This window comes from Giraffa tippelskirchi, chromosome 12, assembly GCF_054371585.1.
Source record: "Giraffa tippelskirchi isolate mGirTip1 chromosome 12, T2T-mGirTip1v1.2.pri, whole genome shotgun sequence".
Taxonomy (NCBI): domain Eukaryota; kingdom Metazoa; phylum Chordata; class Mammalia; order Artiodactyla; family Giraffidae; genus Giraffa; species Giraffa tippelskirchi.
Window position 1 is genome coordinate 88,816,033 of NC_137286.1, and position 24,534 is coordinate 88,840,566.

The window sequence follows — 24,534 nt, forward strand, 5'->3', positions numbered from 1 at the left end:
CATACTTTATCACTAGAGAAGGAAATGGCAGCCCACTCCAGTGTTCTTGCCTGGAGAATCCCAGGGACAGAGGAGCCTGGCGGGCCATAGTCCACGGGGTCGCAGAGAGTTGGACACGACTGAAGTGACTGAGCACGCATGCGCTACAGTAACAGTAAGCTTCCCTGGTGGCTCAGTCAGTAAAGGATCTGACTGTAATGCAAGAGACCTGGGTCCGATCCCTGGGTTGGGAAGATCCCCTGGACAAGGAAATGGCAACCCACTCAAGTATTCTTGCCTGGAGAATCCCATGGATAGAGGAGCTTGGCGGGCTACAGTCCATGGGATCGCAAGAGTCAGATATGACTTAGTGACTTAGTGATTAAACCATCACTACAGGAACAGTATCATCAAAAATGTTCACTCTGAAGTTACCTACTGTATCAATTCTTTTAAAGATATGATGAAACTAAACATAAGAACTTTCTGACATACAGTTTAATCCCAATAAGATTTTCCATTTAGGGGGAAGAGTGTGTGTATGTGTATGTGAAGGAGGCGGTCAGATTTCAAAGCTGATCTGCACTTTTACTTTGATATGGAGAGACTAAAAATATCTCCAGTTGCAAAATACAGATGTAGGGATCATGGTGAGAACAAACCATCGCATTCCTAGTCCTCAGTATTTTGAGGAAAGGGGTATACTTTAGGGTAATTGTAGGACACCAGCTGGTAAAATGTTCTGAAAGAAGTCTTTGTTTATTTTTCAGTTTTTTTAAACATCTGGTCTCTTCTTAGTAGACTTGGATGTTAGAGAATTTTAATTTCTTTTGAGTTCTGAAGTAATTATTCTTGTCATACTTTTTCAGTTTCTACTTGATTTCCTAGCTAAATTTTGAGATTATTTTAAACCCCATTGTTGGGTTTTGTGACTCTCTAATATAGCAGGATAAGAAAGTATTGATTATATTTTCCCCATGTTAACGATTTCACAGTATCTTACTGAACAGGATAGGATTTATCACAGGAGACTGGCTTATATCATGGTTTGAGAAATTTGCTATTTTAACATCTGTATTCTGACATTCCACTCTATAATTGCAGGCAGTTATTATTCTCCAAGGAAAAATACATTTTTTTCATGATATGAATCAAATATATATTCATCTGTTTGTTTTTACTTACTTTCTGCTTTGTTGTAAAGGACTTTAAGATTTTTCATTTGAAAATATGTGTCTGGATCAACTTAATTTTATGTAAAAATCTCAATGGCAGTTTTATAGTTTCTCCTTGAATCTTTCCAACTCAGATGTGAGAAAAACTTCCAGGACTGTTCAGAGCTACATTTTGGACTCTAGTGTCTACAAACCATATCAGATGGTAGACTGAAGTTGGCACTCCAACAACAGCTAATATCATGGAGTGTTCTCCTGGATACATGCCTAGGACAGTGTGGACTTCCTCCACTGCCCCCTGAAATCTGGTCTGTGTCCAGCTGGTCCTGGCACACTTAGAGCCAGCGGGGGGAGGCATTTGGCTAGGATGGACACCGATGCCCCCAGCTGGGTACAGTATGTACAGCCAAGCACTAGGACATTGACACCCATGCTGTGGCTGGGGGATCCCACATGGCTCAAGCATTAACTTCAGTCTCATGTTGAAGTATTGGTACTCTACAAGCACTGTCTTGGTCAACCTCACAACATCTATACGAAATAGGCATCATAGTTATTCCCATTTTATAAATGGGGACTCTGAGGTTGATCTGAAAATAATCTCCTCATCCTTTCAATTCCCTTGGCACTTTTTCTGTCCTCAGTTTAATTTTAAATTAATTTTTTTATTGGGGTATAGTTGATTTACAATGTTGTCTTAGTTTCTGCTGTACAGCAAAGTGAGTCAGTTATACATATATCCACTCTTTTTTAGATTTGTTCCCATATAGGTCATTACAGAGAATTGAATAGAGTTCCCTGTGCTAAGATATTCTTTTAAAAAGCAAGAGTTTGGGGATCTATCAGAGTTCAGATCCTAGGTTGAGCACTTACTAGCTGAGTCCCCGTGCACAAGTTACTTAACTCCTCTGTGCCTCAGTTTCCATGCCTGTAAAATAAAAGGAGTAGCAGTGTCATTCTCAAAGGGTTATCACAGGATCAACTGAGATCAGGCCTGCAAATTATTTGGAACAATACCTGGCACATAGCAGGTATTAACTAATTCTCAATTTTAGTTTTATTGTGTTTTTCACCTCATTTGTTATTTTACAATACTTTATATGTGATATTTTCCCTCCTAGAAAGTTAGAAAGTAAGCTCTAACCTAGAGATTGTCATATTGAGTGAAATAAGTCAGACAGAGAAGGAGAAGTATCATATGACATCCTGTGTATGTGGAATCTAAAAAGAAATGATACAAATGAACTTACAAAACAGAAACAGATTCACAAACAGAGAACAAACTTGTGGTGGCCAGGGAAAAGGATAGGAGGAAGGGATAGTTAGGAAGTTTGGGATGGACATGTATAATGCACACTGCTTTATTTAAAATGGATAACCAACAAGGACCTACTGTATAGCATATGGACCTGTACTAAATGTTATGTAGCAGCCTGGATGGGAGGGGAGTTTGGGGCAGAGTGGATACATGTATATGTGTGGCTGAGTCCCTTGGCTGTTCACCTAAAACTATCACATTGTTAATTGGTTATTTGCTGTTGTTTTAGTTGCTAAGTCAAGTCCAGCTCTTTGTGACCCCATGGACTGTAGCCCACCAGGTTCCTCTGTCCATGGGATTTTCCAGGCAAGAGTACTGCACTGGGTTGCCATTTCCTCCTCCATCAGATTTTCTTGACCCAGGGATTGAACAAGTGTTTCCTTCACTGCAGGCAGATTCTTTACCACTGAGTCAGCAGGGAAGCCAAAAACAAAATAAAAAGTTAAAAAAAAAAAAAAAACTGATTTGTGACAAGAAAGGGAAAAAAGGAAGGTAAGCTCTTAGAAGAAAAGGATGTCTTATTCATCGTGAATCCCTTGGAGTACCTAACACAAAACAGGCCCTCAATATTTATTTGATTGCTGATTTACTTATTTACTCACATTACAAAACACAGTTGCTCTTATTAAATTTATCATCATCGGAAGAGGTCCAAACTTGTCTTCATACAGTGGAGAAACCAAATTAAATGACGTGGTGTCTGTTAGACTAAATGGGAACACTGAGCTATGTCCTGATGGCTGGTGAGAACATAGTCCATGGGAGGAGGGTCTGTTTATCTGGTGACCTGGGTAACATGCTTTTATTGGCTCCTGCCATTGCTGGTAACACTTTCCTTGCTTAATGAATTTTCACTAATTACATCCAAATAACTTTTTTTTCTTTAGCTGCTATTTCATTAATTTATATGAACTTCTTTTAAAATAATCTGTCCTAAGCAAAATAATAATAAGATTTTGGGAAAACTGCAAAGTAGTTAAAGCCTTATTGAAATAGCTTGGTGTTAGGGACAGAAAACTTGGAAACAATTTAGATAAACAGACCGCCACATCTGAATGGTCTACATCCAAAGAGCCCATGCAGATTATCTGGTCTATTAAGTTACTGCCAGTTGTTTCTAAGGTCAAGAGACAATTAGAAAAGTATTTTGAGTATCTGAAAGGAATTAAATCCAATGCTGATCTGTACCCAAAAGATGTCGATCCAAGTGATTGGTTCAGTAAGTCTTAATGTGAGGACTTTTGAAATATCTCATTTGCTTCGTACACTGGAATGACATCAAAATGATGTAATTCATTTAACGGTTCTTTGAAAAACATTACTGCAGCCTTCATATGTAAAGAAGTATTACTATTAGTAGAAGAAATCAGCTCATAAATCCTAACAATTATAAAAGCTGATATTAGGGTTATATTATTTCAACTCATCAGGAATAACTGGACAATTTATAATGAGTAATTCTTATAACCTGTGATTATGTGATCACTTGTACACATAATGACAGTAGTTATCAGTTGCTTAATACTATGTGCTGTGTCCTTTATATTTCACATGCCACAGTATTCATCACGTTTCTAAGAATTCTGATTTCCATCCCAGGCGAAGAACTGGATGTGAAGACAGGTTAAGTGGCTTACTCAGTATCACACAGCTCATAAGAGGCCTGAGCCTCTTAGATATTCAAACCGCATCTGGTTGACTCTAGACTGTGTTCTTGACCTTAAACTGTACCACATCCTGTTTTCCACACTGCCTCCCACTGAGATCCCAGCTCCCCAGACTTCTGATGTGGAGCCTTGACCCTCCACATTTCCTTATATACTCTCTTTACTTTCAGTACTTTACAATGTGAGTGTTTAGGAGCATCAGAGTGATCTGAAATTTCTGACTCATTAAAATGAATGATAAGGCATGATGATACAAGTTCTCCAAAACTCAATAACACCTGTGTCATTACACTCAAAGGGGATGTGGAAACTAACAGCTCTCTGCTCTCACTGTCAGATAAAGCCACAGAAAAGCAACATTTGATGTGCTAACTGTGGTGCCTGAGTACCACCTCCTTATTCTTTGAAAATAAATGGCTCACCCTTCTTCTCAAAAGAAACAATAAGTACTGCCATATTTGTTATTTTTCACAAAACTCAGATATCTATTTTTAGGACATAAAAGTGTTTTCAGATCATTAATTTTCATAATGAGGCCCTGAAGAGCTGGAACATCTCCAAGGTCACATAGCCATCACACAGGTATGTCCCTGTGCACCTGCATCCAGCAAGCAGACACAATGTCTTCCACTCATTCATATATTCCTTTATTCATCAGTTCTGTACATATGTAGTGAGCACTGGGGAGGTGCCAGGCACTGTGTAAAGTCCTGAAGAATCACTGTCTCACTCCTGAAACCCTTAGAGCCCGGGGAGTGGATACTGACAAGGAAACAGACAAAATCAAATCTGGCTGCTGAGTGGTAAGAGGGATATATACTTCCAGCCATTGGGTGACTCTGATGATGGCACATGTCTTCTGCAGGAAGAGCTAATTTTGAGCCAGCATGCAGCATCCTAGTAATCATGAGTAGAATAGGCCCTTTGGCTGAGTCTGCCTTCTTAGGATTCACAACCCTCGAAAGTTAGAGTGAAAATGGTACTGATGAACCTCCTTGCAGGGCAGGAATAGAGGTACATATGTAGCGAATGGACTTGTGGACAAAGCAGGGGAAGGAGAAGGTGGGACGGATTGAGAGAGTAGCACTGACATGTGTTCTGTGCTGTGCTTAGTCACTTAGTCACTTAGTCATGCCAGACTCTCTGTGACCCCATGGACTGTAGCCCAGCAGGCTCCTCCATCCATGGGATTCTCCAGGCAAGAATACTGGAGTGGGCTGCCATGCGCTCCTCCACAGGATCCTTCCCACCCAGGGATCGAAGCCGCATCTCTCACGTCTCCTGCATTGGAAGGAAGGTTCTCCACCACTAGTGCTATGCGTAAAATAGGTAGCTTGTGGGAAGCTGCTGTATAACCCAGGGAGATCAGCCCACCACTCTTCGAAGACTAGAGGGATGGGATTGGGGCAGAGGGGTAGGAGGGAGGCCCAAGAGGGAGGGACTTGTGTACGCTGACAGCTGATTCACTTTGTCGTATGGCAGAAACCAACACAACTTTGCAGAGCGATTCTCCTCCAATCAAAACGAAAAGCCAGAGTAAGACTCTCACTACGGGGGCAGGTTACCCTCACTGCGGCTAGTCTCCCATCCTTGGAACAGATAGACGTACATTTGTTCCACCCCTAGGTAGGTTCTCTCCCCTCCAGGAGGCCGAATCTCACCAGCTACATCCTCTGAACTCCCTTTCTCCCTGGCTTCTGATTTAGCTCGTGTGTGCTTCATCCCTCAGTCGTGTTCAACTCTTTGCGACTGACTCCCAGACTGTTTTCCACCAGGCTCCTCTGTCCATGGGATTTTTCAAGCAAGAATACTGGACTGTGTTGCCATTTCCTCCTCCAGGGGATCTTCCAAACCCAGGGATCAAAACCAAGTCTCCTGTGTCTCCTGCATTGGCAGGCAGATTCTTTACCTGCTGAGCCATCAGTGAAAAGAAATATTGCCACGAGATCAGAGGGTGGGAATTTCAGGGGTTTGGAGCATTCCCTCTCCCTCTCCCTCCCCACCACTCTCACTCAGCTTTGGCTCCTTCCATGAGCAGCGTCTGCTGAGAAACATCTACTGTGCAAACCTTCCTCCGCAGCTCTGGCTCCCACTGGGCTCCAGGGGTGCTATTTCTTCCCAGTGCCCCAGCAACATTAGGTTAGCAATGGTTTCCTGGAGTTAGTTTATGGCACCTCCACCTGTTTCCCTTTAATCCTGCCCATACCTCTGATGGGCTTCCCAGCTGGGTCAGTGGTAAAGAACCCTCCTGCCAATGCAGGAGACACTTGAGGCTCGGGTTTGATCCCTGGATTGGGAAGATTCCCTGGTGGAGGAAATGGCAACCCCACTCCAGTATTCTTGCTGTGAAAATCCCATGGACAGAGGAGCCTGATTGGCTACAGTCCATGGGATCACAAAAAGTCAGACACAGCTGGGCGACTGAACACACACACATAGCTTTGGAGCCAGTCCTTCATTAAAGCCTCTGTTTTCTGCCAGGACCCTGACTGATACAGTGACACAACAATGTCAACTCTGCTTTCTACTGTATTTTGAGGCATGGGAAAATGTAGTTTTGAGGATGAGATACTCAATGGCTTCTGACATTTTTAAGGAAAAAAAAAAACATTCATTTTTGATCTGAATCAGAATTCTGTTTTGATCTTCTAGAAGAGGAGAGGACCAGATTGAGTCTCTAGTCCTGGCTGCTGTAAATGGCATAAGGAGTTAATTTTTGGCAACAATTCCATGCTGTGCTTTGCAGCCATTGTATAGTTTAGTATAAGGCTGGAGAAAATCAAGAAACTTACTTAGTATCACACCCAGTCTAGTCGATGACAGGACTGGGTTTTAAGTTGTTTCTACATGACTCTAAAGCCTATGCATGTTCTTTTACATGAGCATCTCCCTTTTAATTCACAAACTTACTCTTCTGACTTGAAATATTCTTCCTTGGTTCCACTTCATGTAATCACCTGGATGTTTCATGATCACTTCAAGATCAAATCTCTCTCTCTCGCTCTCATCCTCATGTTTTCCTTCTGCTCCAGCCCAGCAGTGGTTGGACAGTCATACCTGTCTGTTTCATGTGCTAGAAGCTCAGGGACTTCTGTTTATCCAGTCACACCAGTTAATGTCAAGAACCCCAAAGCGTGTCATAATAAACTGGATGGAGCCTTAGGCTGTAGCACCTGTCTTAAGTGAAGGGAAAATCCCCTTTCCTACTTCTTCTTACATTTTCTCTTTATATGCTTAGCCATAGTCCGCAAGACAACCCAGGCTCACCACCTTCCTATTCTTTTCCCTTCACACATCCAGTGCTGAATGATTCTTGCCCCTTTCCTAGCCACTCTCCTCTCTCCTTACCAAACTCTCCATACACAACCGATCAAAAAATGTAGAGTGGTTCCAGTGAGCCATGCAACGTGAAGCAGGGTTGGAGGGGTGGGGGGCCAGGGCAATGGGAATATGTGTAATACCTTTTGCTTTATCATCAATAGATTAAATGTAAATTGATATACAGCATACATTTCTTGAATCACTCCCATTCTATAGATTTCTCTTCTTTCTTTATTCTACTATACATCTATTTATACCCAGGTTTCCTGAAAGAGTTTCCTCCTGGTCCTTCTTCTTTCCAGCTTTTCCTCCCATGTGGGGTTCTAAGCACTGAGCTTTCCTCCCCACCTTTCTGTGATTTTTCTCTTTCATTGCGTGCTTCATGTATACTTTAAACCTCTTTTTTATTGCTATTGTTACTATCATTTTCTCTAAATAAGTTAATAGTGTGTGTGTTAGTGACTCAGACATGTCCAACTCTTTGCAATCCCATCAACAGTAGCTTGCCAGGCTCCTCTGTTCCTGGGATTCTCCAGGCAAGAATACTGGAGTGGGTTGCCATGCCCTTCTCCAGGAGATCTTCCTGACCCAGAGATCAAATCTGGGTCTCCTACACTGAAGGAGGATTCTTTACCATCTGAGCTACCAAGGAAGCCCTAATTTTATTATTATTACCATATTATTATTAAAACAATATATGTCAAACTGGGATCTCCCTGAGAATGCTGACTACATTGCTCAAGGCATCAGAAATTCTCTTAAAAATTTAAAATTTGGGGTTTTACTTCATTTATAATCTAAAAAAACATATAATATAAAATTACACAGCTTCATTTGGATGTATAAGTTAGGACTGCCTGATTTCAGTACTTGCATTAGCATTTGAATTTATTACTGCAAAGAAAACAAATAATATTTTCATTCCAATAATGGAAGTGGAGTTTGTATTAGACTCACCCTCCTGCTAATAACAATTAAAAACTCTGGACAAAATATAACATGAAGTATTTGAAAGCAGTGGAGAGAAACCCAAAGCAGAATTGGAGGACATACAATCGTTGAGGAAAGAGAAGCATGGTAGGTGAGTTCCACATTTAGATGGTTCATTTTTAAGGGTGCTGACCAGTGTGCAGTGCTTGAGAAAAAAAAAAAAAAGGAATTCAAGGAAAAAGTGGTCCCACTGAGCTATAGAGACCGAGGTTGTAATCAGGGCCTCCGTAAAGGCTGGAAGTAGAAGAAGAAAAGCCTAAAAGGAGAGATTCATGATGGAGTTCCCTCAAAGTCTGTATACAATTCCCTTGAAATCCTTAGCTGACTCCTAAACTGTGTACAAGATAAGATTGTAGGAAACTCAGCAGAAATCAGCTAGCTGGGAGTTTAAAAAGCAAAACTGATACTATAGCAGCTACTGGAGATAGGAAGATAGAGATTGGAGCTCAGGTTCTGTCAAATTAGAAGGGCAGGAGGGATAAAAAGAAGACTATGCCTAAGCGCATTATAATCAAACTGCTGAAAACTGAAAAGGAAGACTAATGCTTGCAAGAATCCAGAGGAAAAAAGATACATTACGTACAGAAATAATAGTGAGAGATGGCTGATATCTCATCACAAATAGTAGAAGCCAGAAGATAACAGAAATAACATTTCAAAGTATAAAAAGAAAGGAAATTCTATGTTGACACAGAATTCTATATCAATAAATATCCTTCATGAGGAAGGCAATGAAAAAAGATTTTCAGACAAATAAAACCTGAGGAAATTTGTCAGCAACAGATCAACACCACAAGAAAGGCAAAAGCAAGTTTTTTAAGTGGAAGGGAATGATGCCAAATGCAAACCAAGTTAATAGCACATGAAAAGGATCATACATCATGACCAAGTGGAATTCATCCCTGAGATGCAAGGATGGTTCAACATACACAAATCAATGTACACAAACCACACTGACAGAATAAAAGGTAAAAATCACATGATTATCTCAACAGATGCAGGAAGTGTTTGGCAAAATTCAATACCCTTTCATAATAAAACAACAACAATAAAAACCACCTAATAGGAATAGAAAAAAATTACTGCAACATAATGAAGGCCATATATGAAAAACCCACATCTAACATCCATACTCAGCAGTGAAAAACTGAATATTTAGATTATGTCTCTATTTTATGAAACTGAATTTTAATAGTTACTATGGAAAATGGTGTAGGAAGGAGAGATGCTCTATGCTTCTAACCCACGCCTAGACTTATGTGCTATGTCCACTATGTGTGCCCACAATCAAGAAAGTTACTCACATTCCCATTCTTTCAGTTTCTGTTATATATTTACAATGTCCATCTGTTAATAAAGCAGTAAAATATTAATATGTTGTCATTAATCACCAAACAGTAATTGAAATTTTAACACATGGCAGTCCCTATTAGATTCTACTCCAGGAACTGAAGAAATAACGTCTAAGAGTCCTTTTCAAAGTCACTTTACGATTGAGACCTAGCTTATCCTAGACCTTATTAGTAACTTTGTTCATGTGATGAGGATGGGTGGCAAGAAGATACCAATTATGGAAACCCAAGCTGCGTAAAGAGAGTGAGGGGAGGGTAGAAGGAAGTTAATTGGAGAAATGCCACTGAAATAGAACTTGAAATCCTACAACAGAGCTATTAGTCATCTATTCTTAGGACAAGACAGGGTGGTATAGCTGTCATAGGATTGGATAATTCTGTTTATGTCAAACTTTATAGGCATGCAAAACTGAGTCCCCAAGGCCCCAGGTACGAACTGGGGGACACATATATTTAGGATATGGTCATCATCATTTAGATTTTGCAACCAGAGATGCTGAGCTCTGTCTGATGCAACCAATCATCTGTTCAAGCGTGTCTCCAGCCTCTCAGCTAGAATGCTGTTTTTGTTGTTGTTATTTGCCATTGACAATATACCGAGATTCCTTTCTGTTACAGAAAATGATGCCCAGATTATTCATTCAGATGCCTAAAGTCTGCCATTAAGTCTCCAAATAATAGATGCTATTTTTTTGTTTTTGTTTTTTATTTCAAACAAAGATTTCAGTACTCTAGATTCAATTCAGTAGCAGCTACTGGATAGAGAGGTCTTGAATTTAGAAAAGTGGTACCTGGGGTTTTAAATACATTCTCACCATGTGAAACAGCAAGAGCTCAACAACACAATGCCCCCTCTGAAAACGCAGCCTGGAACGGAATCTTGATTTACCCTGGATGGAAACCAAACTATTAATATAGAATTATGAAATGCCTTGAGGATGTGATTAACATGAATGGATCTATATATACAGGTACAGTCTATTTTAACATTATGTCTATGGAGAAAATCACTTTAAGAATGCCAATGATTGTCATCCAAGCAGGCAAATGGAAATTATGTCCTATTCTTTATAAAGTTGACAGGAGAGAATGCTTCTCTGAGCTATAGAATGTGAATAAAAGCAAGATTGGCTGTGATTCCAGACCTGCCTATCTTTTGAGAGACTGACAGTGTTGGTGTTGAGTTTAAAATTCAGATCTGAGGGACGGCACACACAGGAATAAATCAGCATATGTTACTATCTCCAGGATTCACTGGTCTGAATCCCACTTTCCTCTTGAAAAAAATTAAAATATTTACATGTGCAGGCCCTAAGTGTTATGATGATTCATTCAAATTCAAAGGCAGTCTCTTGTTAAATATTAATACTTGGCAATAATAGAAAGAATCATGCGTGTTTAACAAGCTCTATGCTGTGTTATAAGCTATATTCAACAGATAGTTTTGATTAGGATAATAGTGCATTTACTATTTTATAGATGAAAATGAAAGGCCGAACAAGTTAGCAAAGCTGATGGCTATTATTTATATTTTGGCAAACATTTAGATCACTTCTATGACTTCATTAAAAATGGAGATAATTGTCACTGCTTTCCATGCCCACGAATTTTCTCATACAAGTTTTCCCAAGAAGTTTAATGCGATCTTCAGGAGAAAATAAGACGATCAATACAAATTTCTGTAAGTGTTCTCAGAGAGAACACTTCCTCTTAGTATGTAAATACTATGGGTTTACGAAAACAATTTCAAAAATGAGAAGATAAACAAATAGGCAAAACTCACTTTGTTCCAACCGATTTATAAGTCTTAAAGTCAGATTTTATTAAACCATAATTCATGCCTTTGGTGTTACTAATTTGACTATGATGATAGAGGCAAGAAGATTCATTCATGTGTGAAAACTGTTGGTGGATTATAATGGACTGAAGCACCTGAGTGAACTGTTGATTAACCCTTACAATTATATTGCCATGGACAACCCAAGATATTAAACTGATATGTTTTACTTGGATTTATATCCTTTATGAAAAGATTTATATCTTTTACCTAAATCAAATCCCTTACGATTATACAGTGGAAGTGACATACAGATTCAAGGGATTAGATCTGATAGAGTGCCCGAAGAACTGTGGACAGAGGTTTGTGACACTGCACAGGAAGCAGTGATCAAGGACCATCCCCAAGAAAAAGAAATGTAAAAAGACAAAATGGTTGTCTGAGGAGACCTTACAAATAGCTGAGAAAAGAAGAGAAGTAAAAGGCAAAGGAAAAAAGGAAAGATATACCCATTTGAATGTAGGGTTCCAAAGAATAGCAAGGAGAGACAAGAAAGCCTTCCGCAGTAATCAGTGCAAAGAAATAGAGGAAAACAATAGAATGGGAAAGACTGGAGATCTCTTCAAGAAAATCAGAGATACCAAGTGAACATTTCATGCAAAGATGGGCACAATAAAGGACAGAAATGGTATGGACCTAACAGAAGCAGAAGATATTAAGGGGTGGCAAGAATACACAGAACTATACAAAAAAGATCTTCATGACCCAGATAATCATGATGGTGTGATCACTCACCTAGAGCCAGACATCTAGCACTCCAAAGTGAAGTGGGCCTTAGGAAGCATCACTACAAACAAAACTAGTGGAGGTGATGGAATTCCATCTGAGTTAATTCAAATCCTAAAAGATGATGTTGTGAAAGTGTTGCACTCAATATGCTGCCAGCAAATTTGGAAAACTCAGCAGTGGCCACAGGACTGGAAAAGGACAGTTTTCATTCCAATTCTAAAGAAAGACAATGCCGAAGAATGTTCAAGCTGCCACACAATTGCACACGCTAGCTAGTAAAATAATGCTCAAAATTCTCCAAGCTAGGCTTGAACAGTACATGAACTGTGAACTTCCAGAGGTTCAAGCTGGATTTAGAAAAGGCAGAGGAACCAGAGATCAAATTGCCAACATCCACTGGATCACTGAAAAAGCAAGAGAGTTCCAGAAAAATATCTACTTCTGCTTCATTGACTACACTAAAACCTTTGACTGTGCGATCACCACAGACTGTGGAAATTTTCAAGAGATGGAATACCTAACCACCTTATCTGTCTCCTGAGAAATTTGTATGCAGGTCAAGAAGCAACAGTTAGAACCAGACATGTAACAATGGCCTGGTTCCAAAATGGGAAAGGAGTACGTGAAGGCTAAATATTGTCACCCTGCTTATTTAACTTATATGCAGAGTATATCATGAGAAATGCTGGACTGGATGAAACACAAGCTGAAATCAAGATTTCTGGGAGAAATGTCAATAACCTCAGATATGCAGATGGCACCCCTCGAAGAGCCTCTTGATGAAAGTGAAACAGCAAAGTGAAAACGCTGGCTTAAAACTCAACATTCAAAAAATGAAGATCATGGCATCCGGTCCCATTACTTCATGGCAAAACGATGGGGAAACAATGGAAACAGTGATAGACTTTATTTTCTCGGACTCCCAAATCACTGCAGATGGTGACTGCAGCCTTGAAATTAAAAGACACTTGCTCCTTGGAAGAAAAACTATGACCAACCTAGACAGCATATTGAAAAGCAGAGACATTACTTTGCTGACAAAGGTCCGTCCAGTCAAAGCTATGGTTTTTCCAGTAGTCATGTATGGATGTGAAAGTTGGACTATAAAGAAAACTGAGTGCCGAGGAATTGATGCTTTTGAACTGTGGTGTTGGAGAAGACTCTTGAGAGTTCCTTGAACTGCAAGGAGATCAAACCAGTCAATCCTAAAGAAAATTTACCCCGAATATTCATTGGAAGGACTGATGCTGAAGCTGAAGCTCCAATACTTTGGCCACCTGATGCGAAGAACTGACTCATTTGAAAAGATCCTAATGCTGGGAAAGATTGAAGGCAGGAGGAGAAGGGAATGACAGAGGATGAGATGTTTGGATGGCATCACCAACTCAATGGATGTGAGTTTGAGCAAGCTCTGGGAGTTGGTGATGGACAGGGAGGCCTGGCATGCTGCAGTCCATGGGGTCACAAAGAGTCGGACACAACTGAGCGACTGAACTGAACTAATCTGATATCCTTTACAGGGGACTAAACGCTAATAGCCCATGTCGGGAATCTATTCTTGTATTTCAGAATCCCGTGCCATTAGTCTGATTCACCCACTAAGGAGATAGAGAATGATTCTGACTCCCTTGTCATATAAAACTAAAGAGAACTGGCTCCAAGCCTGTTCTAACAAGCTCTAAGCTGTGCTATAAACTATATTCAATAGATGGCTTTGATGAGGGTGATACTAATGAGCCTACTATTTTACAGATGAAAATGGAAAGCCAAACCAAGTTAGACAAACTAATGGCTATTATGTCTACATTGGTAAACATTTAGATCTTCTCTGTGACATCATTAAAAATGCAGATAATCGCCACATCTTTTCATGCTCATCAATTTTCCTGTACAAGTTCTCTGAAAAAGTTTAATGTGATTATAGACAAGCAACATATCTTCATAAATACAAAATCATAGCAAAGATACCTTTGGTTTTGCTTGCCTACCCTACTTTCTTTTAGTGGCAGCACCTCATCTTCCTTTTAAGGAAATAGGCTGCTTTTCCATAGGTCAGTCTGGATGGAAAAGATAATTAAAGAATCCCTTCTCTTACCTGCCCTGGGCATGTGTCCTAAGCTGAGTCAATCAGCTTCTGTTTCCAGGGAAAAAAAATAATTTGAAAAAAGTGTTCTTCCTTTATCCTTTCCTTGGGTTCTTATAGTCATTCCATTTCCCCCCGAGAAAGACTTATATGATTTAAATTAACTGGATCTTGTTTCTGTTGCTTATACCCAAAGAATCCAGACACATAAAGCCATAGATCTTTATTGGTGGTAGGGACCTTAACTGGAAAAAAAATGTAGGAAATCCCAAAACTATGGAAACACAGAAGATATGATGTGAGAGGAATGCACAATCCACAGTATTAAACTGGGTTGGTACAAAGTCCTTAAAAATAGCAAAGCAGAGCAGGAAGGATGGTTTGGTGACATACACATTCCAACAGGAGTCAAGAAACTAGAGCCCAATCCACTTATTTCACAGATAAGGACATGAAGCTCAGAGAGAAGTTATTTACTGAAAGTATTAGAGCCAGCAGTAGAGTGGAGGTGTCCTGAATTGCAATTCCAATTTGCTATGTCTGTGTCATATTCCAAATTCCTATAAATTCTGCTTTCACTCTTTTTAGGCTTTTGATGTGCTAAATTTATGACTGCTTCCAGAATTAAAACTACATACTGTCAGCAATCAAATATATTTTCCAAAGCTGAGCCCACAACCAAACATGAGTTGTAATACTCCTTCCTCTGACTTACATCTTCCAGCCCTCTGAGCCAGGCGTCTGTTCATTCTCAATGTTTATTTCAATTTTTTCTCCTTTAGATTTTATCCACTTTATCTATATCTGTCCCAAAGGAGATGACTGATGTTGGCAAAATTAACCTAGCTTTCAGGCTGAGGAATTTAGGCCCATGACTCATGGAGTCAGACTTACTGGCAAAGGCGATGGGATAATACAGATTAGACAAGATATTGGACATTTATTCCAGTTTGGTAGCTGAACTAAAAATCAAATCTAACTAGAGTCAACAGCACTTACAGAGAATCGACAATGTTTCTAGCACTATTATAGGTTTTCTGAGAACTAGCAAAACAAAAACATTTCTTCCAAGCAATGAAAACTTTTCATAAGAAATGGGCTACATGCTAACAACAAGAGCAACATCATATGTGACAGGCCACAGTGCTCAGTGCTGTATTCTCTTTGAGAAAGTACCTTTCTGATCCATTGGTCATAAAAGCTCAGTCATAAAATGAAGACTGTTAAAAATCAAAAGGATGGGATGGGGAGGGAGGTGGGTGGGGGGTCCAGGAAGGGGAACACATGTAAACCCATGGCTGATGTCAATGTATGGCAAAAACTATTACAATATTGTAAAGTAATTAGCCCCCAACTAAAATAAATAAATTTATAAAAAAAAAAAAAATCAAAACTGGCCAGACTCCAGTACATACGAATTTTCATTATTGAGTTAAAAAGTAGCCTAGAGCCAAAAAGAAGTCATGAAAGCTACAAGTGTAATTTCCTTTGAAGAAGCTCAAAGCCTCTTGCTCAGACGCTCAGTCATGTCTGACTCTTTGCGACCCCATAGACTGTAGCCCACTAGGCTCTTCTGTCCACTTGATTCTCCCAGCAAGAATATTGGAGTGAGTTGCCATTTCCTTCTCCAGGGATCTTCCTGACTCAGGGATCAAACCTGTGTCTCTTACATCTCCTGCACTGGCAAGTGGATTCTTTACCACTAGCACCACCTGAGAAGCCCTTCAAAATAATTAGTTTCATGGGCTCTTCAATGGCCATGGGGAATTTAGCACAAGAGTTGGGACAGCAGTACTTTTTTTCTAGCCTGCCAAGTGCTCATTGCTTTCCAAATAGAATTGTGAGAGCAAAGGATGACCTCTCCTGTAGCAACTTCATCCTCTTTGTCCAACTGCAGACATGCAATTTTGGCAGCAATAAAAACTGTAACAGTGGTAGACAGCAAAGGTTAGTGGGGCAAAAAAACACATCATGTCTAACCTTGATTTCATGTTTCTAAGAAGCATGATCTTGGACAGCTTGTTTAATCTCCACATCTATAAAAATAAGATATCCATTGCTAGTAGTATAGTGAACTAAATATAATGAACCCTTCTAATTAAAATGTTGGATAAAATATTTATGTGAAAAATTTTAAAAAGGAGAGGGTGTGGAGAAAAAGAAACCCTTCTACATTGTTGATGGGAATAAATTGGTGCAGCCACTATGGAAAACAGTATGGAGGTTCCATAAGAAGCTAAAAATAGAACTATCATATGAGCCAGCAGCATGAGCCAGCAATTCTACTCCAGGGCATATATCCAGAGAAAAACATGGTTGAAAGAACATATGCACCCCAATGTTCACTGAGGCACTATTTACAATAGTCAAGACACGAAAGCAACCTAAATGTCCACCAACAGATGAATGGATAAAGAAGATGTGGTACATACATACAGTGGAATATAACTCAGCCATTAAAAAGAATAAAATAATGTCATTTGCAGCAACATGGATGGACCTGGAGATCATACTAAGTGAAATAAGTCAGAGAAAGACAAATATCATATGATAGCACTTATCAATTCAGTTTAGTCGCTCAGTTGTGTACGACTCTTTGTGACCCCACGGACTGCAGCACACCAGGCTCCCCTGTCCATCGCCAACTCCCAGAGATTACTCAAACTCATGCCCGTTGAGTCAGTGATGCCATCCAGCGATCTCATCCTCTGTCGTCCCCTTCTCCTCCCGCCTTCAATCTTTCCCAGCATCAGGGTTTTTCAAACAAGTCAGTTCTTCACATCAGGTGGCCAAAGTATTGGAGTTTCAGCTTCAGAATCAGTCCTTCCAATGAATATTCAGGACTGACTTCCTTTAGGATGAACTGGTTGGATCTCCTTGCAGTCCAAGGGACTCTCGAGTCTTCTCCAACACCACATTTCAAAAGCATCAATTCTTTGGCACTCAACTTTCTTTACAGTCCAACTCTCCATCAGAGAAGGCAATGGCAACCCACTCCAGTACTCTTGCCTGGAAAATCCCATGGATGGAGGAGCCTGGTAGGCTGCAGTCCATGGGGTCGCGAAGAGTCAGACACGACTAAAGCGACTTAGCAGCTGCAGCAGCAGCTCACATCCACACATGACTACTAAAAAAACCATAGCTTTGACTAGACGGACCTTTGCTGGCAAAGTAGTGTCTCTGCTTTTTAATAAGTTGTCTAGGTTGGTTATAACTTTTCTTCCAAGGAGCAAGCGTCTTTTAATTTCATGGCTGCAGTCACCATCTGCAGTGATTTTGGAGCCCCCCCCCAATAAAGTCTGTCACTGTTTCCACTGTTTTCCCATCTCTTTGCCATGAAGTGATGGGACCAGATGCCATGATCTTAGTTTTCTGAATGTTGAGCTTTAAGCCAACTCTTTCACTCTCCTCTTTCACTTTCATCAAGAGGCTCTTTAGTTCCTTTTCACTTTTTGCCCTAAGGGTGGTGTCATCTGCATATCTGAGGTTATTGATATTTCTCCCAGCCATCTTGATTCCAGCTTGTGCTTCCTCCAGCCCAGAGTTTCTCATGATGTACTCTGCATATAAGTTAAATAAGCAGGGTGACAATATTTAGCCCTGACGTACTCCTTTCCCATTTTGGAACCAGTCCATTGTTCCATGTCTGGTTCTAACTATTCCTTCTTGACCTGCATACAGATTTCTCAGGAGGCAAGTCAGGTGGTCTAGTATTCACATCTCTTTAAGAATTTTCCACAGTTTGTTGTGATCCACAGAGTCAAAGGCTTTGACATAGTCAATAAAGCAGAAGTAGGTATCACTTATATGTGGAATCTAAAAAAAAAAGTGATCCAAGGACCTTATTTACAAAACAGACTCACAGACTTAGAGAACGAACTTACAGTTACCAGAAAGGAAGGGTGGGGACAGGAGACGGATAGACTCAGAATTTGGGATTGACATGTACACACTGCTGTATTTAAAATAGATAATCAACAAGGACCTACTATATAACACAGGAAACTCTTCTCAGTACTCTGTAATAACCTAAATGGAAAAGGAATTTGAAACAGAATAGATACATGGTCATGTATAACTGGACCACTCTGCTGTATAGCTGAAACTAACTCAATATTGCTAATCAACTGTACTCCAATATAAAACAAAATTTTTTAAAAAACCAGTACATTGTGCTATTTATTAAGTAAAAAATCTTCAGAAGCAGAAGAATTATAGAATTACAGTTTTCAAATTAGCGTTTCCATTGCTGCATTTATAATACCCAAGACAAGGAAGCAACCTAAATGCCCCTCAACAGATGAATAGATAAAGAAAATGTGATACATACATACAATAGAATATTACTCAGCCATAAAAAAGAATGCATTCATGCATTTGCAGCAACATGGATGGACCTGGAGATTATCACACTAAGTGAAGTAAGTCAGACAAGAGAAAGATGGATATCATATGGTATCACTTACATCTGGAATCTGAAAAAAAAATACAAATAAGCTTATTTACAAAACAGAAATAGGCCTACAGACATAGAAAAGAAACAGTTATCGAAGAGTAATGGGAGCAGGATAAATTAGGAGAATGGGATTAACATATTTACACTACTGTATATAAAATAAATAACCAACAAGGACCTACCATATAGCACAAGGAACTCATCTCAGTATTCTGTAATAATCTATAAGGGGAAACAATCTGAAAAAATAATATGTGTGTGTATATATAAATACACACACACACACACACATATTCATTGTGCTATACACTGACTCACTGTGCTGTATACGTGAAAGTAACATGATATTGTAAATCAACTGTACTCCAATCAAAAAAAAAATTCTTTGGAGAATCATAAATTTAAAAAATAGAAAGCCAAGTCTTGAGTTCAAAGTTTTGCTTTTGAGTCTATAAAAATTCTACAACAAAGGAGAAGAGCCCAGGTCCTCCCCTAAGTGGGAAGTCTAACAAAGACTGCATTGTCCTTATTTTGAGTCATAAAATACTTTGAAAAACTTCAAAAAATTGGTATCCTATAAAAGGAGACAACAATATCCATAATTTTAAATTACATAGTTTACTGTGGTTAAATTTTACATATACTTCTAAATAATTCATGTAGAGTTTGTCCTTATCTCCAACTTCACCTAGAATTATCCTGGTTGTGTCTCTTGTCTTCATATAATTCATGATAGTGCATTCTTTCATTCCCAAATGTGTCCTAATTTAGACAATAGTGTATATGATCATAGAACTGAGAGCTCTAGAAAAAAATGACAATTTTTTAAGTAATTAGCAATAAAAGGAGAAGGCAATGGCACCCCACTCCGGTACTCTTGCCTGGAAACTCCCATGGACGGAGGAGCCTGGTAGGCTACAGTCCACGGGGTCGCTAAGAGTCAGACACAACTGAGTGACTTCACTTTCAATTTTCACTTTCATGCGCTGGAGAAGGAAATGGCAACCCACTCCAATGTTCTTGCCTGGAGAATCCCAGGACGGCGGAGCCTGATGGGCTGCCGTCTATGGGGTCACACAGAGTTGGACACAACTGAAGCAACTTAGCAGCAGCAGCAATAAACAGTAAAGATCTATTTACATATAGAAAATTGTGAGATATTACATTAATTGACAGAAATGCCACTCCTAGGTATATCCTCTAGGGAGTATATTTGCTACTGAAACTTTAAAAGGGATAATTCTGGGGTTTTTTAATTGTATGCATTTAGCTGCAGCTTGATAATTTGATACATGTATACAAGGTGAAATATTCACCACAATCAAGCTAGGTAGCATATCCATCATCACACAGTTTCCATTATTTATTTCTTTTTCTGTGGTAACACTTAGGATCTACCCTCTTAGAAGATTTCATGTCTACAGCATAGCAGCATAGTGTTGTTACTTATAATCACCATTTTACACATTAGTTCTTCACAATTTATTCATATTGCTTAACTGAAACCTTTTACTCCTTGAGCAACACCTCTCCCATTTCCTCATGATCCCAGATCCTGATAATCACCATCCTACTCTGTTTCTATGAGTTTGACTATTTTAGATTCCACATATAAGTGAGATCATGCAGTATTCGTCTGTCTCTGGCTTATTTTACTTGGCACAATGTCTTTCAGATCCATCTATGTTGTTGCAAATGCAGGATTTCCTTCTTATTTAAGGATGGATAATATTCCCATTATATGTACATACCACACTTTCTTTATCCATTCATCCAACAATGAGCATATAGGTGTTTCCATAGTTTGGTTCTGGTAAATAATGCTAAAACGTAGCTTTCTCTTTGAGATCCTGATTTCAATTTCTATGGAAAAATACCCAGAAGTAAGATTGCTGAGTCATATGGTAGTTCTAATTTTAAGACTGTTAGAAACTTCCATACTATTTTCTATAAAGGCTAGACCAATTTACATCTACCAACGACGTACAAAGGTTGCCTTTTCTTTTCATCCTTGCCAATGCTTGTTATCTTTATTTTCTTTTTTAATAATAGACATCCTAACTGCCCTGAGACAACATGTCATTGTGGCTTTGATGTGCATTTCCCAGCTGATTAATGGTGCTGAGCATGTTTTCATAGACCACATTCTTAGGTATATGAGAGTGCATTCACTGTTCCAGGAAAACTGGACAGAACAATTAAAACAGACTTAAAAAACGTAAGATGAATTTTTTTTCAGATAGCAAGAAAAGATACAAAAATTCAAAGTAGAAAAGTCAAGAAATATTCAGATGTCTCTACAGTCACTTTTAAAGCCAGAAAAGTAGATGTTTTCCGAACTTTTGAAGAAATGTGACAATCAGTGACTTATTTACAGTCTCATTCTTCAACAGACCTTCTCGAATCTGCAAGACTTGGGATATACAACACTTGAAATATTTTGGAAAATAATCACTAGATTATAACTCCAGTTAACCAAGAGGAAACCAATAATATAGAACTCAGGAAAGAAACAGAAATGATTAAAAGAATAAAAATAACTCTGGAAATTAAGGTTACAGAACAGAATATATACCTTACAAAATAAAACTAATAACATAACAAATAATAGTATACTAATCAATTGATAGTTACTTAAATTGATACTATAACAGCATCAATGTTTTTCTTTATCTATTCTGCAAGTATTTAATGAGGATCTACTACCTGCCAGGTAGTATACTGTTTTAGGGACTGTTTAGGGGATCCTGGTGGTTCAGAAGGTAAACAATCTGTCTGCAATTAAGGAGACCTGGGTTTGATCCCAGGTCAGGAATATCCCCTGGAGAAGGGAAAGGCTGGCTACCCACTCCAGTATTCTTGCTTGGAGAATCCCATGGACAAAGGAGCCTGGTGGGCTACAGTTCATGGAGTTGCAAAGAGTCAGACACAATTGAGCAACTTACACTAGGGGATCCAGTGGTAAAATGAGACAAATTCCTCACTAAACTCACATTTCAATGAGTTAAAAATACACAGGTGTGCTCAACTGACATATAAAAATAAAATTATGGAATAGTCCTAGATTTACATAATACTTACAAAGATAGAACAGAAAGTTTCTATATGCCCCAAACTGTGTGTGCATGCTTAGTCACTCAGTCATGTCCGGCATTTTGCGACACCATGGACTGTAGCCTGACACTATCTTCCATCTATGGGGATTCTCCAGGCAAGAAGACCACAATGAGTTGCCATGAGTCCCCTCTTATTAACATCTTAAAGATACATGGTACAGATTTCACAATTAATGAACCAAAATTGATAATTTTTACTGAAATTCATAATTTAGTTCTCACTTCGTACAGATTTTCTTAGTTTATAACCTAATGTCCTTTTTCTGCCTTGTGATCCCATCCAGGTACCACATGAGGTTTCTCTAGGCTTTGACAGTTCCCCAAACTTTCCTCATTTTTGATGACTTAGACAACTTTGAGGAGTACTGGTCAGACATTTAATAGAATGTTCCTCCCTTGGGATTTGTTTGGAGATTTTTTTGTTGTTTATTTTTCAAGATTTGATTGGATTTATAAATTTGGAGGAGGAATAAGACAGAAGTAAAGTGACATTCTCATCATATTATATCAAGGGTATATACTCTCAAGACACCTTTCACTGTTGATATTTTCATGGATCACTTGGCTGAGGTACTGTTGACAGGTTTCCACTATAAAGTTACCTTTTTTCCCCTATCTATGCTGTACTCTTTAGGAGGAGGTCACTATGCACAGCCCACATTCAAGGAGGGAGAGTTATAATTTGTCTCCATGAGGGAAATATAAGATTACCAACATAAATTATTTGGAATTATTCTGCAGAGATGTATCTTTTATGCCCCATTTCATTATTCATTTATATCAGTTTGAACCCGTAGATATTTATTTTTTATTCTGCATTATTAATCCAATACCACTTTATTTTGTCGCTCAAACTGTTCTAGCTTTGGCCATTGGGAACTCTGTCTCTGTGACATACTCTCATCGTGCACTGTGGGATGTGTATTTTGTGTGTGTGTTTGTATGGGTGTGTATGCATGTGCACCTTCAGTACTTCCGTACTTTCTGGTACTGTGTTCCAGAATTCCAGGCTCATCTTTCATACTTTCTGCCCCAGCCCTAGAATTCAAAGATACAGTCATATCTCCAAGGAGTCCTTTTTAAATTTTCATTTTCAACGAGTAGCATTAGAAACCAAGAGCTGAGTGTTAGATGTGCTTGCTGCCCCTGGAGTATCTTTACTTCTCTAGTACCTCACTGATTTAACAAGGAAATATATGTTTATACTAACCTGTGTATATGTATATGTGTATAAATATTTTGTATGTAACCACCTGTATCTGTATTAAGCTACACATGAGCCCATACTGTCTCCAACTCTAATCTATTACCATGTTGATCTTCCTAACTTCTCCACTTTCTTAGCTATAATTTCTACTCCAACAGTGGGAAATCTGGTTCTTACTATAACCATCAATTTGCTTAATTGTTTAATTCCAGCATATACATATAGTGATTTTAAAATTGTTAACCTGAACCACCATGTACCCCAACTTTAGAGATGATGGTGCTTATGTACAGTTGCTTTTGCACTTAGTTATTCAGAAAAGGTTCATTTCCAAAGCTAATTATTTCAATCCCTTCTCTCCACCCTCCTCAGTGAAGTTGTTTTCTACCAGTGTAATTCAGTTAGATTCTTGGCCCATATATTGCATTATACCATGAGATCCCAGAACCTCCTAAATGCCTTGTTAAGTTTTCTATAAACTAAAGTTCACTCTTGATGCTACAAAGTTCTTCGAGTTTTGACCATGTGTAGTGTTATATCCACCATTATAGTATCCTATGGAATAGTTTCATCCCCTTAAAGTATTTCCTGAGCTTCACCTATTTGACCCTCCTTCCCAACCCTGGACTCTTAGCAATTACTGGCTGCTCTGTTTATTGTCTCTAACTTTTCCTTTTTACAGAATATCATATAATTGAAACCATTCAGTATGTAGCTTTTTCAGATTGGTTTATTTCACTTAACAATCTGCATTTAAAATTAATGCATGTCTTCAGTGTGATAGCTTTTTAAATGATTGAATAGTATACTAGTGTGTAGATGGACCACAGTTTATCCACACACCTATTAAAAGATGTCTTGGTTGCTCCTAGTTTTTAAATGATATGAATAAAGCTGCTGTAAACATTCAGGTACAGATTTTTGTGTAGAAATAAATTTTTAAATCATTGGATACTATACTAGGAGCTCAACCGTCAGATCACATGGGAAGATGTTACAGATAAAACTAAATTAACAACCTTCAAAAGGCTTACTGTCAAGCACATAAAGTGACAGTTAACTACCACAGCAAATTATGGTATACAATGGAATATTACTTGGCCATAAAAGGATGAAATAATGCCATTTGTGGCAAGATGAATGCACCTAGAGATTGTCATATTGAGTGAAGTCAGATCGAGAAAGAACTATCATGTGATATTGCTTATATGTGGAATCCAAAAAAGAAAGGCTACAAATGAACTTATCTACAAAACGGAATAGAGTTACAGATGTGAAAAATCAACTTATGGTTATGAGGGAAG

General features: G+C 38.8%; 1 long non-coding RNA gene across 1 annotated transcript in view; it reads right to left on the minus strand.

The window, feature by feature from the left end:
- Positions 1-221: 221 nt before the first annotated feature.
- Positions 222-24,534, minus strand: part of LOC145528697 (uncharacterized) — a 436,715-nt gene continuing 412,402 nt past the window's right edge. Inside the window, exon 8 of the long non-coding RNA XR_014070563.1 lies at positions 222-2,082. This is a non-coding gene — a long non-coding RNA (uncharacterized LOC145528697). The remainder of the gene's footprint in view (positions 2,083-24,534) is intronic.